Here is a 15,829-nt window from a genome sequence, read left to right on the forward strand (position 1 = left end):
CGATCCCGGGTCTCCAGGATCGCGCCCTGGGCCAAAGGCAGTCGCCAAACCGCTGCGCCACCCAGGGATCCCTACAGTGTAAATTAAATGAATCTATGGATACCCAAAATAATGGTGAAATGTTATAATAAATGTAATATGCAGAATATATATGATTCACATGCTATTATGTTCAAATCCTAACTGTAATTTAATTCAAATATTTGAAAATCTAATCTTTTTTGATCAATTCAACATATTTTACTGATTTTATTATTTTATTATTTTTATTTTTTAATTAAAAATATTTTATTTAAATTCAATTTGCCGACATATAGTATAAGACCCAATGCTCATCTCATCAAGTGCCCTCCTTAGTGCCCATCAACCATTTACCCCTTCCCCCCACCCACCGCCCCTTCTGTAACCCTTTGTTTGTTTCCCTGAGTTAGGAGTCTCTCATGGTTTGTCTTCCTCTCTAATTTTTCCCTACTCAGTTTCCCTCCTTTCCTTCAGCATAATACCCTCCAGTTCCATCCACGTGGAAGCAAATGGTAGGTATCCCTCCTTTCAAATGGCTGAGTAATATTCCATTGTATATATACACCACATCTTCTTTATCCATTCATCTGTCGAAGGACATTGTGGCTCCTTCCACAGTTTGGCTATTGTCGACATTGCTGCTATAAACATTGGGGTGCAGATGTCCCATCGTTTTGCTACATCTATATCTTTGGGGTAAATCCCAGTAGTGCAATTGCTGGGTCAGAGGGTAGTTCTATTTTTAACTTCTTCAGAAACCTCCACACTGTTTTCCAGAGGGGCTGTACCAGCTTGCATTCCCACCAACAGTGCAAGAGGGTTCCCCTTTTGCCCCATCCTTGCCAACATTTGATGTTTCCTGTCTTGTTAATTTTAGCCATTCTCACTGGTGTAAGGTGGTATTTCCTTATGGTTTTGATTTGTATCCTGATGGCAAATGATGTGGAACATTTTTTATGTGCTTCTGGGCCATGTATATGTCTTCTTTGGAGAAATATCTGTTCATGTCTTCTGCCCATTTCATGACTGGGTTTTTTTTTTCTTGGGTGTTGAGTTTGATAAGTTCTTTATAGATCTTGGATACCAGCCCTTTATCTGATATGTAATTTGCAAATATATTCTCCCATTCTGTAGGTTGTCTGTTAGTTTTGTTGACTGTTTCCTTTGTTGTGTAGAAGCTTTAATCTTGATGAAGTCCCAATAGTTCATTTTTGCTTTTGTTTCCCTTGCCTTCATAGATGAGTCTTGCAAGAAGTTGCTTTGGCCAAATTAAAAAAGGGTGTCGCCTGTGTTCTCCTCTAGGATTTTGATGGAATCTTGTCTGACATTTAGATCTTTCAACCATTTTCAGTTTATTTTTGTCTATGGTGTAAGAGAATGGTCCAGTTTAATTCTTCTGGATGTGGCTGTCCAATTTTCCCAGCACCATTTATTAAGGAGATAGTCTTATTTCCAGTGTCCTTCTTTCCTGCTTTGTTGAAGATGAATTGACCATAGAGTTGAGGGTCCATTTCTGGGTTCTCTATTCTGTTCCATTGATCTTTGCGTTTGTTTTTGTGCCAGTACCTTACTATCTTGATGATCACAGCTTTTTTAAAAAATTAATTAATTAATTTATTTATTTATGATAGTCACAGAGAGAGAGAGAGAGGCAGAGACACAGGCAGAGGGAGAAGCAGGCTCCATGCACTGGGAGCCTGATGTGGGATTCGATTCCGGGTCTCCAGACTCGTGCTCTGGGCCAAAGGCAGGCACTAAACCGCTGCGCCACCCAGGGATCCCTGATCACAGTTTTGTAATACAGCTTGAAATCGGGCATTGTGATGCCCCTAGCTTTGTTTTTCTTTTTTAACATTTCTCTGGGTATTTGGGGTCTTTTCTGGTTCCATACAAATCCTAAGATTATTTGTTCCAACTCTGTGAAGATAGTCCTGGTATTTTGATAGGGATTTCATTGAATGTGTAAATTGCTCTGGGTAGCATGGATATTTTCACAATATTTATTCTTCTAATCCATAAGCATGAAATGTTTTTCCATCTCGTTGTGTCTTCCTTAATTTCTTTCGTAAGTGTTCTGTAGTTTTTAGTGTATTGATCCTTTACCTCTTTGGTTAGGTTTATTCCTAGGTATCTTATGGTTTTGTGTACAATTGTAAATGGGATTGATTCTTTAATTTCTCTTTCTTCAGTCTCATTGTTAGTAGATAGAAATGCAACTGATTTCTTTGCATTGATTTTATATCCTGCCACATTGCCGAATTGCTCTTATGAGTTCTAGCAATCTTGGGGTGGAGTCTTTTGGGTTTTCTGTGTACAGTATCATGTCATCTGTGAAGACGGAGAGATTGACTACTTCTTTGCCAATTGGAATGCTTTTTATCTCTTTTTGTTGTCTGATTGCTGAGGCCAGGACTTCCAGTACTATGTTGAATAGCAGTGGTGAGTGTGGGCATCTCTGTTGTGTTCTGATCTTATAGAAATATTATTCCTTCTCAAGCTGTCATTTACTTCCTGAAGCCTTTCCTTGTGAGTTCTTTTTACCTCAGCTTCCTTCCTTTCCATCAACTTGTCTTCTGTGTCACTCATTCTCTCTTCCACTTCATTTACCATAGCAGTCAGAGTGTCTAGTTTAGACTGCATCTCAATTAAAGTATTTTTAATTTTGGCCTGGTTAGATCTCAGTTCTTTTTTTTTAATCTCAGTTCGATAGTAAGAGAATATCTAGAGTTCTGTATACTTTTTTCAAGAGCTACCGGTAATTTTATAATTGTAACCCTGAATCGTATCTCTGACATGCTACTTAAATCCATATCCACTACATCTGTGGCAGAGAATATTACTTCTGGTTCTTTCTTTTGTCGTGAATTCTTCCTTCTAGTCATTTTGTCCAGTGCAAAATGGTTGTATGAGCAAGCAGAGACAAATATATCAACCACAATCTAAGTAAAATGCACCCTAGACAATTCTGAAGAGGTCAGAGAGCAGAAAAGAAAAGAAAAAGGAAAGAAAAAAAGACCGTGAAAGTGAAAAACAAATTAAAAAAATAGTAAAAAATTTTAAAAATGGTGGAGAGGAAGAGGTAGGGGAGAGAGAATATAGTCTCACAGAGTGGACTAAGAGGGTGATCTTCTTGGTTCTGAGTATATTTTGTTCTGTATGTTAGAGGGTGCTAAATTCCAAATTTATATGAACCAGAAAAAACTTATACAAACAACAGCAAACACAGAAACAGAAACAAGAGAAAAGAGGGGGGCAGAATGGGAAGGAAGAGAGAATATAATCTCACATAGTGGACCAACACAGTGCTCCACTTGGTTCTGAATGTATTTTGGTCTGTATGTTAGAAGGTACTAAATTCCAAAATTGTAAAACAAAACAAGGCAAAACAAACAAACTAACAAACCCATAACTTATATATCAACAGAAATTAAATTGAATATGTTGAAAGGAATCCAAAAATGAAGAATTATATCTATGATATGTAATTATGAAAGTCAAAAAGGAAAAAAATTAAAAACAAAGAGTAGATAAGATACTGTAGTTAAGGCAGGAAAAAAAATATTGGAAAAATTTTAACCTGAAAGATAAATGAATCATACAGAAAAACACTTGAATTCTATATACTATTTTCCCTCAGTCCTGGCGGTTTCCAGTGCTGCTTATTCAGTAAACTTGCTCTTCCCCTGTTCTTCCAGGAGCGGGGCCTGCTGCACTGATTCTCAGGTGTCTATGCCTAGGTGGAGTTGCCCTGCCCCTTGCCAGGTGCCTAGGCTCCCTGTAAAGCTGTTTGTCCTTGAGGCCTTTGCTCCTAGAGGCAACGGCCAGATCCCTGGTTCTGCTGTCCTGGAGGGAATGGAGGATAGCCTGCTTCTCTTTGCTGCCATGTCCTGGGATAGAGAGTGCTCAGCTGCTGGACTACACACCCACTCACCTCTCTCAGATGCCCCAGGGGGAGGTGTCACTGGGTTCCAGTCCTTTACCACCATCCCATAGCAGTTTCGGTTTTTGGCACCAGTTGAGTTTTCTCCCAGGCATCCCTATTCTTACTGTGTCTCTGAGAATATTGAGACTTCACTAATCCTCCTGTGATTCTGTCCTGTTTCCCCACTGAGCACTTTTTGGTCAGGGAAGACTCTCAGGAGCAGATTTCTAAAGTTCCCAAAAGTATGCTGTGCCACTTTCCTGGAGCGGCTTTCCAGGCCCTCCCCTCCATTTATCTCCCATTATATCCCCTCCCTTCCTCTTCTCCACCCTCCTACCTTGTAAGAAGCAATCATTTTTTTCTCTGTAACATTCCAGCTACATCTCTTTACACCTCAGGTTGAATTCATAGGTGTTCAAAATGGTTTGAAAGTTATCTAGGTAAGTTTAGGGCACCAGATGTAACAAGGAAAGAGCCCCTATTCTTCTACTATCTTGCCTCCCTTCCCTCGATAATCTGATCTTAAAATGATTTTTATAGTGATTTAACTTGTGATTGGTAGCTCACAACTAAAAGGATGTCATCAATGGACACAGAAATTAAAAAAAAGAATAGATTGTTTTAATTTAACATTATTATAATTCTAAGACTAACAACAATATTGTAAAGCCACTAATTTGCACAAACTATTTTTAAAAATACTTTTAACTATTTGTAAACTCACTAGAGGAAAATGTACATGTATAGTCATGTATATTATTGGAACTTGCAATGGAAGTTTTAATTTGTATGGCCACATTGTAGTGAGGAACATGGGAAATTTTGTAACTTGTACACTATCCAGTAGGTAAAATGTGGTAGAAGTGGTATTCATACCTTCATTTACTACATTTCAAAGCTTATGTTTTCCCATTCTAGACCAAATGACAAAGATTTAGCTTGCTCCAGTGTATAAAGTGATACTGCCCTCTGGTCAGGACTGGCTTCATGGGCCTGGGAACTATGCAACAATAAAAGGCCTCATGCTGGGTTTAATATGCTGCTATTGCCATGTTGAAGTTTTACTGGTATTTGAATAAGTGACTCTGCATTTTTAGTTTATAGATCATGTAGCTGGTGCTGCTCCTGGGAGATATCTCAGCTTTTAACACTCTTCATGTTTAAAGATTCAATAAAACCTGCCCTAATCAATAAGCAAGATCTCTTTGGACAATTTTGAGACTGATTCATTTCCTCTCATCACCTCTCAGACATCTGTTTTCTCTTTCCTATGAGAATGATACTCATTTACCCTGAATGTGCTGTGTCCACTTGTTGCTGAAGTGCTCTTCACCAATGGTGATGCTTCTGGAGTTCTCCAAAGGAAGATATCCTACTGGGAATGAATGCCCTTCATTTGACTTGAGCAAACTTCTTAGCGAACCATAGTACTTGGAACAAGTGACTTCCTCCGGTTTACTGAAGGGATACTTTGACACCTTTTTAAAATTAATCTTCAAAATACTAAATCTGTGGATGGGGGCAATAGGGGAGAGAGCAAGAGATAGACAATAACTGTCGATAGACTTTGCCACCTAGAGAGAATGTATTGCTCTCTCCTTGTGTTCCTTTTAAAAAAAAAATTAAAAAGATTTATTTATTTATTTATTTATTTTTAGTCAGGGGGGTTGGGGGGGTGGAGAGGGAGAATCTTCAGCAGACTCCCCACTGAGCTCGGACCTGAACCAAAATCAAGAGTTGGATGCTTAATCTACTGAGCCACCCAGGTGCTCCTCAGGTCCCAAATCTTAAACTCTAAATTATCCTGCCTGCCAGCACTCCTATCCTCCAGAATCCCTTTGTGAACTTGCCTGCTAACCTGTCTCTCTTCTGGGTTCTTGTGCTACCCCATGCTTTCTCTTACCATGGCCCTCATCACAGTAGATTGATACCTCCAATCTTCACTGTATTGTAAGCTTGTGCAAGGAGAGAGGGCTGTGTGTGTGTTTTAACCTCAGGTACAGAGAGAGTTGAATTAAACATTCCTTTCAATACATAGCTCACTATTATCATACACAGAAGTTTCCACCCTAGGTTTTTTTTTTTTTTAGTTTTTGTTGGAGTTCAATTTGCCAACATTTAGTATAACACCCAGTGCTCATCCCGCCAAGTGTCCCCCTCAGTGCCCATCACCCAGTCACCCCAATCCCCCGCCCACCTCCCCTTCCACTACCCCTTGTTCGTTTCCCAGAGTTAGGTGTCTCTCATGTTTTGTCACCCTCACTGATATTTTCACTCATCCTCTCTCCTTTCCCTTTATTTCCTTTCACTAATTTTTATATTCCCCAAATGAATGAGACCATATAATGTTTGGCCTTTTCCGATTGACTTATTTCACTCAGCATAACACCCTCCAGTTCAATCCACATCGAAGCAAATGGTGGGTATTCGTCGTTTCTAATGGCTGAGGAATATTCCATTATATACATAGGCCACATCTTCTTTATCTATGCATCTTTTGATGGACACCGAGGCTCCTTCCACAGTTTGGCTATTGTGGACATTGCTGCTATAAACATTGGGGTGCAGGTGTCCTGGTGTTTCACTGCATCTGTGTCTTTGGGGTAAATCCCCAGCAGTGCAATTGCTGGGTCGTAGGGCAGGTCTATCTTTAACTCTTTGAGGAACCTCCACACAGTTTTCCAGAGTGGCGGCACCAGTTCACATTCCCACCAACAGTGTAAGAGTATTCCCTTTTCTCCACATCCTCTCCAACATTTGTTGTTTGTTGTTTCCTGTCTTGTTAATTTTCCCCATTCTCACTGGTGTGAGGTGGTATCTCATTGTGGTTTTGATTTTGATTTCCCTGATGGCAAGTGATGCAGAGCATTTTCTCATGTGCTTGTTGGCCATGTCCATGTCTTCCTCTGTGAGATTTCTCTTCATGTCTTTTGTGCATTTCATAATTGGATTGTTTGTTTCTTTGCTGTTGAGTTTAATAAGTTCTTTTTAGATCTTGGATAGTAGCCCTTTATCTGATAGGTCATTTGCAAATATCTTCTCCCATTCTGTAGGTTGTCTTTTAGTTTTATTGACTGTTTCTTTTGCTGTGCAGAAGCTTTTTATCTTGATGAAGTCCCAATAATTCATTTTTGCTTTTGTTTCTCTTGCCTTCATGGATGTATCTTGTAAGAAGTTGCTGGGGCCAAGTTCAAAAAGGGTGTTGCCTGTGTTCTCCTCTAAGATTTTGATGGAATCTTGTCTCACATTTAGATCTTTCATCCATTTTGAGTTTATCTTTGTGTATGGTGAAAGAGAGTGGTCCAGTTTCATTCTTCTGCATGTGGATGTCCAATTTTCCCAGCACCATTTATTGAAGAGACTGTCTTTCTTCCAGTGGATAGTCTTTCCTCCTTTATCGAATATTAGTTGACCATAAAGTTCAGGGTCCACTTCTGGATTCTCTATTCTGTTCCATTGATCTCTGTGTCTGTTTTTGTGCCAGTACCACACTGTCTTGATGACCACAGCTTTGTAGTACAACCTGAAATCTGGCATTGTGATTCCCCCAGCTCTGGTTTTCTTTTTTAATATTCCCCTGGCTATTCGGGGTCTCTTCTGATTCCACACAAATCTTAAGATGATTCGTTCCAACTCTCTGCTAGGGATTGCATTAAATGTGTAAATTGCCCTGGGTAACATTGACATTTTCACAATATTAATTCTTCCAATCCATGAGCATGGAATGTTTTTCCATCTCTTTGTGTCTTCCTCAATTTCTTTCAAAAGTGTTCTGTAGTTTTTAGGGTATAGATCCTTTACCTCTTTGGTTAGGTTTATTCCTAGGTATCTTATGCTTTTGGGTGCAATTGTAAATGGGATTGACTCCTTAATTTCTCTTTCTTCAGTCTCATTGTTAGTGTATAGAAATGCCACTGATTTCTGGGCATTTATTTTGTATCCTGCCACACTGCCAAATTTCTGTATGAGTTTTAGCAATCTTGGGGTGGAGTCTTTTGGGTTTTCTATGTACAGTATCATGTCATCTGCAAAGAGGGAGAGTTTGACTTCTCGGCCAATTTGAATACCTTTTATTTCTTTTTTTTTTAAATTTTTATTTATTTATGATAGGAACACAGTGAGAGAAAGAGGCAGAGACACAGGCAGAGGGAGAAGCAGGCTCCATGCACCGGGAGCCTGATGTGGGATTCGATCCCGGATCTCCAGGATCGCGCCCTGGGCCAAAGGCAGGCGCCAAACCGCTGCGCCACCCAGGGATCCCAATTTGTTGTCTGATTGCTGAGGCGAGGACTTCCAGTACTATGTTGAATAGCAGTGGTGAGAGTGGACATCCCTGTCTTGTTCCTGACCTTAGGGGAAAGGCTCCCAGTGTTCCCCCATTGAGAATGATATTTGCTGTGGGCTTTTCATAGATGGCTTTTAAGATGTCGAGGAAAGTTCCCTCTATCCCTACACTCTGAAGAGTTTTGATCAGGAATGGATGCTGTATTTTGTCAAATGCTTTCTCTGCATCTATTGAGAGGATCATATGGTTCTTATTTTTTCTCTTGTTGATATGATCAATCACATTGATTGCTTTACGAGTATTGAACCAGCCCTGCATCCCGGTTATAAATCCCACTTGGTCATGGTGAATAATCTTCTTAATGTATTGTTGGATCCTATTGGCTAGTATCTTTTTGAGAATTTTTGCAACTGTGTTCATCAGGGATATTGGTCTATAATTTTCCTTTTTTAGTGGGGTCTTTGTCTGGTTTTGGAATTAAGGTGATGCTGGCCTCATAGAAATAATGCTTGTATTGCGATGTATTTTCCCCTCAGGACTGCTTTTGCTGTATCCCAAAGATTTTGAACAGTTGTATCTTCATTATCATTAGTTTCTATGATCTTTTTAATTCTTCTCTAATTTCCTGGTTGACCCTTTCATCTTTTAACAGGATGGTCCTTAACCTCCATATGTTTGAAATCCTTCCAAACTTCTTGTGGTTTAGTTCTAGTTTCAAAGCATTATGGTCTGAAAATATGCAGGGGATGATCCCAATCTTTTGGTATCGGTTAAGACCTGATTTGTGACCCAGTATATGGTCTATTCTGGAGAAAGTTCCATGTGCACTTGAGAAGAATGTGTATTCACTTGTGTTTGGATGTAAAGTTCTGTAAATATCTGTGAAATCCATTTGGTCCAGTGTATCATTTAAAGCGCTTGTTTCTTTGGAGATGTTGTGCTTAGAAGATCTATCGATTATAGAAAGCACTGTGTTCAAATCTCCAAGTAAGTGTATTATTATCTAAGTATGTCTTAACTTTGGTTATTAATTGATTGATATACTTGGCAACTCCCACATTCAGGGCATAAATATTCATGATTGTTAGGTCCTCTTGTTGGATAGATCCTTTAAGTATGATATAGTGCCCCTCTTCATCTCTTACTACAGTCTTTGGAATAAACTTTAATTTATCTGATATGGGGATTGCTACCCCTGCTTTCTTTTGAGGACCATTTGAATGGTAAATGGTTCTCCAACCTTTTATTTTCAGGTTGTAGGTGTCCTTACGTCTAAAATGAGTCTCTTGAAGACAGCAAATAGATGGGTCTGAAACCCTTTTCCTTTTGATGGGATCATTAAGGCCTTTTACATTCAGAGTTACTATTGAAAGATATGAATTTAGTTTCATCATGATACCTATTTAGTCCCCGTTTTTGTGGATTGTTTCCTTGGACTTCCTCTTTCTCTTACAGAGTCCCCCTTAATATTTCTTGCAGAGCTGGTTTGGTGGTCACATATTCTTTCAGTTTCTGCCTATCTTGGAAGCTCTTTATCTCTCCTATTCTGAATGAGAGCCTTGCAGGATAAAGTATTCTTGGCTGCAGGTTCTTCTCATTTAGGACCCTGAATATATCCTGCCAGCCCTTTCTGGCCTGCCAGGTCTCTGTGGAGAGGTCTGCTGTTAACCTAATGCTTCTCCCCATATAAGTTAGGGATCTCTTGTCTCTTGCTGCTTTAAGGATCTTCTCTTTATCTTTGGAATTTGCAAGTTTCAAGTTGAATGGTTTTTATTGATTTTAGGGTGGATCTCTCTGTCTCCTGGATATGAATGCCTGTTTCCCTCCCCAAATTAGGGAAGTTCTCAGCTATGATTTGTTCAAATACACTTTCTGGTCCTCTGTCCCTTTAGGTGCCTTTTGGAACCCCAATTAAACATAGATTTTTCCTTCTGAGGCTGTCATTTATTTCCCTTAACCTATCCTCATGGTATTTTGTTTTTCTCTTTTTACCTCAGCTTCCTTCCTTGCCTTCAACTTGTCTTCAATATCACTCACTGTTTCTTCCACCTTATTAAACCTCATCGTTAGGACCTCCAGTTTGGATTGCATCTCATTTAATTGATTTTTAAACTTGGCCTGATTAGATCTAAATTCTGCAGTCATGAAGTCTCTTGAATCCTTTACGCTTTTTTTCCAGAGCCGCCAGTAGCTTTATAATTGTGCTTCTGAATTGGCTTTCTGACATTGAACTGTAATCCAAATTCTGTAACTCTGTGGGAGAGAGTACTGTTTCTGATTCTTTCTTTTGTGGTGAGTTCTTCTTTCTAGTCATTATACTCAGTGCAGAGTGGCTAAAAACAAGTTGTACTGGAAAAAGGAGAAAAAGAGAGAGAGACATAAAAGGGGGGGTGGGGCGAATAGAAAACAGAAAACAAGGAAAGGTATCCTCTGATTCTATATACTGTAAGTCCCTAGACTTCTCCTGGAACTTTCCAGGGCTTCTTGGTCAAGAACTTGCTCTTCCCCTGTCCTTTTAGCTCGTCTTCTGAGGGAGGGGTCTGCTGTTTTGATTCTCAGGTGTGTGCACCTGTGGGAGCTGCCCAGCCCCCTGCCAGGTGTATAGCTCAGTGGGAGCTGTTTATCCTGTGAGGCCCCTGCTCAGTCCCAGGTACAAGGTGACGCCAGGCGGAACAATGACAGCGGCAGCGGCCAGCTCTCCAGCCCTGAAGTCAGCTCCCCCAGTAACTACCGCAGCTTCCAGTGTGCAGGGGCCTGGATGCTCCCAGGGCAGGGGGTGCCGATCTGCACAGCTCAGGGGTGCCTGGGGGCAGGAGCGTCCTTGCTGCCCTGTGTCCTCCCGGCTCTGCCTGTTCTGGGGGAGCCCCGGATCTTGGGCTGTGGCCCCAAATCCTGTAAATTTGGATTACAGTTTGATGTCAGAAAACCAATTCAGAAGCACAATTATAAAGCTACTGGCAGCTCTGGAAAAAAAAGCGTAAAGGATTCAAGAGACTTCATGACTGCGGAATTTAGATCTAATCAGGCCAAGATTAAAAATCAATTAAATGAGATGCAATCCAAACTGGAGGGGCCTATGCTGGGGCCTGCACCTCCCGAGCTGCTCCTGGGGCTGTGCAGCTCCCTCCCCGTGGAGCTGCCGCCTGAGCTGCTCCCGGGCCCAGCCCGGCACGCTACAGCCCTTTAGGGAGCTCGGCCACGGGGTGTGGCTCTCCCCCCACCCCCTGTTCGTGCCCCCGGGAGCCTGAGGGCACCCCCGCCCCTCCTGGGCTCCTGCCCCTGCTCCCTGCCAGCGCTGCCCACCCCCCGGGAAGGTTGGTGAAGCTCCTGCTTCTCCGAAGGTGGGGAGGCTCTCCTGTCCTGGGGGCTCTCACCTCCCCCCTCAGCCCGGCTCCTCCTGGGGCCCCTCCCCCTTGGATGCTTTTCTATTTCTTTATTTTTTTCCGTCTTCCTATCTTGATAGAAGCGTGAACTCTTCTCTCTGTAGCACTCCAGCTGTTCTCTCTTTAAATCTCAGGCCGAATTCGTAGGTGTTCAGGATGATTTGAAAGTTCTCTAGGTAAGTTGGTGGGGCCAGGTGACTTGGGGACCCTACTCTTCCCCCCTCTTGCCCTCCTCCACCTCTCCTTGTGTTCCTATAGCACTTTATTTAAATCTCGTGAATTGCTCTTATCACCTGTTAGAGTTCTTTTGGCTTAAATGTTGTTTGTCCCTTACTAGGCTTCTTAAGTGATGGAATACAGTGTTGTTCATCTTTTTTATTTTTGGACCCTTAAAATTTAGTCAAATTTTGATGGAATATTTGATATGATGAAAGCCAAATTTCCTTCGTAGTCCTATTTTGGCAATTGTATGTCTCAATCACATAATCTCAATTATGCATTTTTTAGATGAGGGGAAACTTCCCCAGACTAAAAGTTAATGAATTCCCCAATTGGATACATAAGTGCTTCATTACCTAAAAGCCATGTTTCCAATTAATTTCCACCTCTGGCTTTTATTTTCCCAGTGTGATTCAGCTAATGTTTCAGCTAAAGGGAGAGTGAGCCACTGATTAGACTAGTGTCCTAGCATAAGACAAAGTGAATCATTATTAACATAAATCTTTCTCCAAAAGAATTTGACAAAATCCGCTGCCAATTATTTAGCCAACAGATGAACTTGTCAGGTAGTAGGCTTATAAAGTTTCTTTTTTACTTTTTCTTCATTTGATTTTCTTTTTCCTGGAATATGGCAATATGGTATTTATATACTAAATATGAGCTTCTTTTCAAAGACACAGTGCAACTGAGGATATGCTTTTTGTAGAAAAGAGCATTTTTTACATTAAGAAAAAGGAAAAAATATATATTTCAGGAGTCATAAGATCAAATGAATTACTCAAAACCTTGTTATCACTAACAAAAATTTAAGGCAGACATAGAAATACCAATATTATACCAATTACTTCAAAGTATAAAGCATGATGGAACAATTCCCAACTTATTATTTTTTAGGTCAGAACAATGGTATGTGGGAGCCAGCTTGCATAGGCTAACAAGAGACAATTGTGAGCATTTCTTCCCATCTCTGCATTCAGTGACATCATATTGATAGATTGAAATCAGCTGTTGTGGGAATATGTTCACCAAGGTCATCTTCAATCACTGTAAACTAAGGCCTTTTATTTCCCTGGAAAGCCGATGATTTGACATCTATCAGCAGAACACTGCTGATTCTGATCTTGATTCTATAACAGGAGTATTACAAAAGAAAATTAAAGACTAAAATCACTCATGAACATAAACGTAAATATCTTTAACAGAATATCAACTCAGCAAATGCAACTCAGCAAAAACAAAATGTTAGATTGATGTCATCCAAAATCAATAATGCGGTTTCATAGCCTATCAGAATAAGGAAAAAAAAATATTACCTTATCACCAGATGCATAAAAGTCATAAAATTAAATTTAAGTTGGTAAAAATCTCTGCAATATAGAAATAGAGTTAAACTTTCTCAATCTGGCTAAGAGCAGCTACCAAAAACCTAGAACTAACAACATATATGAATGAAATATCAAAAAACATTTCCCTTAGAGAAAGTTGGGAACAAAGCAAAGATGTCTTCTGCTGGTGAATGTCTGGTGAATACTTTTATTCACATAATATTGGGAGGCCTATCTAATTCAAAAAAGCAAGAAAAAAAAGCAAATCCATAAAGATTTGGAACTGTGAAGTATAATTATTTTTATTTGCCAGGGGCAATTGTGTGTATAAAAAAACTCAAAAGACCCTACAAAGAAACTATTTGAACTAATAAGCAAATTTAGTGAGGTGATAGTGTGCAAATCAACATAAACAAAATGATATATATTTCCATATACTAGAAACAAAAATTGGAAAATATAATTTAAAAGATGTCATGTGTGACAGTACAAAAATATCAAATATCTTATAAAACAAGGTAATGATAAAAGAGTAAAATCTCTATTCTGGTAACTATAAAACCTACTTGAAAAATTAAAGACCTACATAAAAGAGAAATATATCATGTTTTCAGATTGGATGTTTTAATATTGTTAAAGTATCATTTCTCCTCAAATTGATCTGTAGATTCAATGAAATTCCAAACAAAAATCCCATCAAGTTATTTTTGTTTGTTTTTGTGGAAAATGCAAAGTAGACAGAAACCTCTAAGTCTTCAGCTATGTTTGGCGTTTTAGACTTTTCACATATTATTCATTAATACATTAAAATTTAATTAAAAAATACTCCACATGCTCCCAATCTTCCTGCTCTGCGACAGCTATAAAGTCCAGAAGATAGCCTGAGATGTAAACTTGGGGAATGTTGGCATTTAAGGGATATGCACAGGAGGAAATCTAAGAGACTGAGAATGAGTGAGAAGTGGGGAATCAACCCCAGTGATTAGGTTGTCTGGAAACCAATGAAAAGGAAGAGTCAGCATCAAATGCCCAGAGAAGTCAAGTAAGGGAAGGTCTAGAAATCTCTTTTGCTGAAAACAAGAGAATGGAGAAAATGCAGGAGAAATCACTGTGAACTGGATGGTAAATAGGAGATGAGGAAGTGGAGAGAGAGAGAGAAAATTCAAGTCTATATATGAAAGAACAAGAATTTTAGAGGTAGATACATGACTGAGGGGAATTTGAGGAAAATAAGAAAATTCTATTTAAATACTGATAAGAAAAATATTTTTGAGAGTAGTTCCTAAACTTGACTGCACACGAGAATCACCTGGAGAGCTTTTCAGAATTCCTGTGAGTATGTGGGGGCAAAAGGCACACGGGAAATTTCTATGTTGTGAACCTAAAATTACTCTTCAAAAAAATCTGTTAAAAAATCCAGTGCCCAGCCTGTATTTTAGATGAATGAGATAAATCACTGGGGGTGGGTCCAAAGCATCAGTAGTTTTTTTAAGCTTCCAGGTGATTTCAATGTGTAGATAAGTCTGAGGGCCATTGCACTATTATAGTGCTTCTCATACCTTAGTGACAAAATTACCTGAGAATTTGTTAAAACAGAGGTCTATGGTGGGACCCATGAAATTATCTTTTTAAAAGACTCCCAGATTGTGTTAATGTTGCCATTCAAAGACGGCACTTTGAGTAACAGTCTGCTCTAGGGAGGATGATTGAAGATAAGAGAGAGAAAGGAGTAATTAAGTGGGCAAGATGCTTTGGGAGGGTGAAAGCATCTGGAGCACAGGTAGTTTGGTTGCCTTTTTGATGGGAAGAGAGGTAGGTGCCTCTTCTTTTGTGACAAGGAGAAAAAAAGAAAGTATGAACATGGATTTAAATAAATTTGTTGATGGATTAGTGGGAAGTTAAGGAAGGTCTGCTTTGATGACTTCAAGCATTTTAGGCTAGTACTAGTGGTATAGAATGGTCACATTTACCTGACAGGTACATAGTCATGCAGTGACATCAGCAATTTCTGATGTGTCAAAATTAAGTTCTGGACAACATCTAGGTTACATTGATGTATGTAATCAGGACATATTAGCTCAAGAAGTATGTACAAGTGTAACCATATTAACTCTGGCATTTGTTTTTCACATAGAAACCATGAAAGCAGTGCTATACTACCAATGTGTCCAATATCTGCACAAAAATGCTTAGACAAATGACGGTCATTCAATAGCTTTTGGTTATAAACCTATGGAATCCATGCAAGCCCAAACAAATCCAAACCCCAAACTTCTCTAGTCATCTTGTAGTTTGAATACTAATAATTGTCCAAAATTATCCTGTAAAATTTGCTTGTGGAACAGATGCCAAATGATCCAATTACATTGCTAGGAATGATGATTCCTACATGATGGTTGTGAGACAGTTCTGAGAACACAGTCATTCAATGATGGAAAGGGCCAGGAAAGTTGACATCTCACATGCACATTCAAAGGCAATAAATACTGAAGTTCTTGGTAGAGATGGGAAAGTTTCCAGTGCTGGTTCCTGTGAGCTGACATAATTGTTATGATTTTATTAAATCAATGATGCATTCTATAGGACATACCTGAAGATCTCCAACCATGATGTTTAAAGATAGGGCCATTTGGATGATTCCAGTGGTGCTCTAAAAATGGACAATAGGCCTTCA

This window comes from Vulpes lagopus, chromosome 19 (assembly GCF_018345385.1).
Source record: "Vulpes lagopus strain Blue_001 chromosome 19, ASM1834538v1, whole genome shotgun sequence".
Taxonomy (NCBI): Eukaryota; Metazoa; Chordata; class Mammalia; order Carnivora; family Canidae; genus Vulpes; species Vulpes lagopus.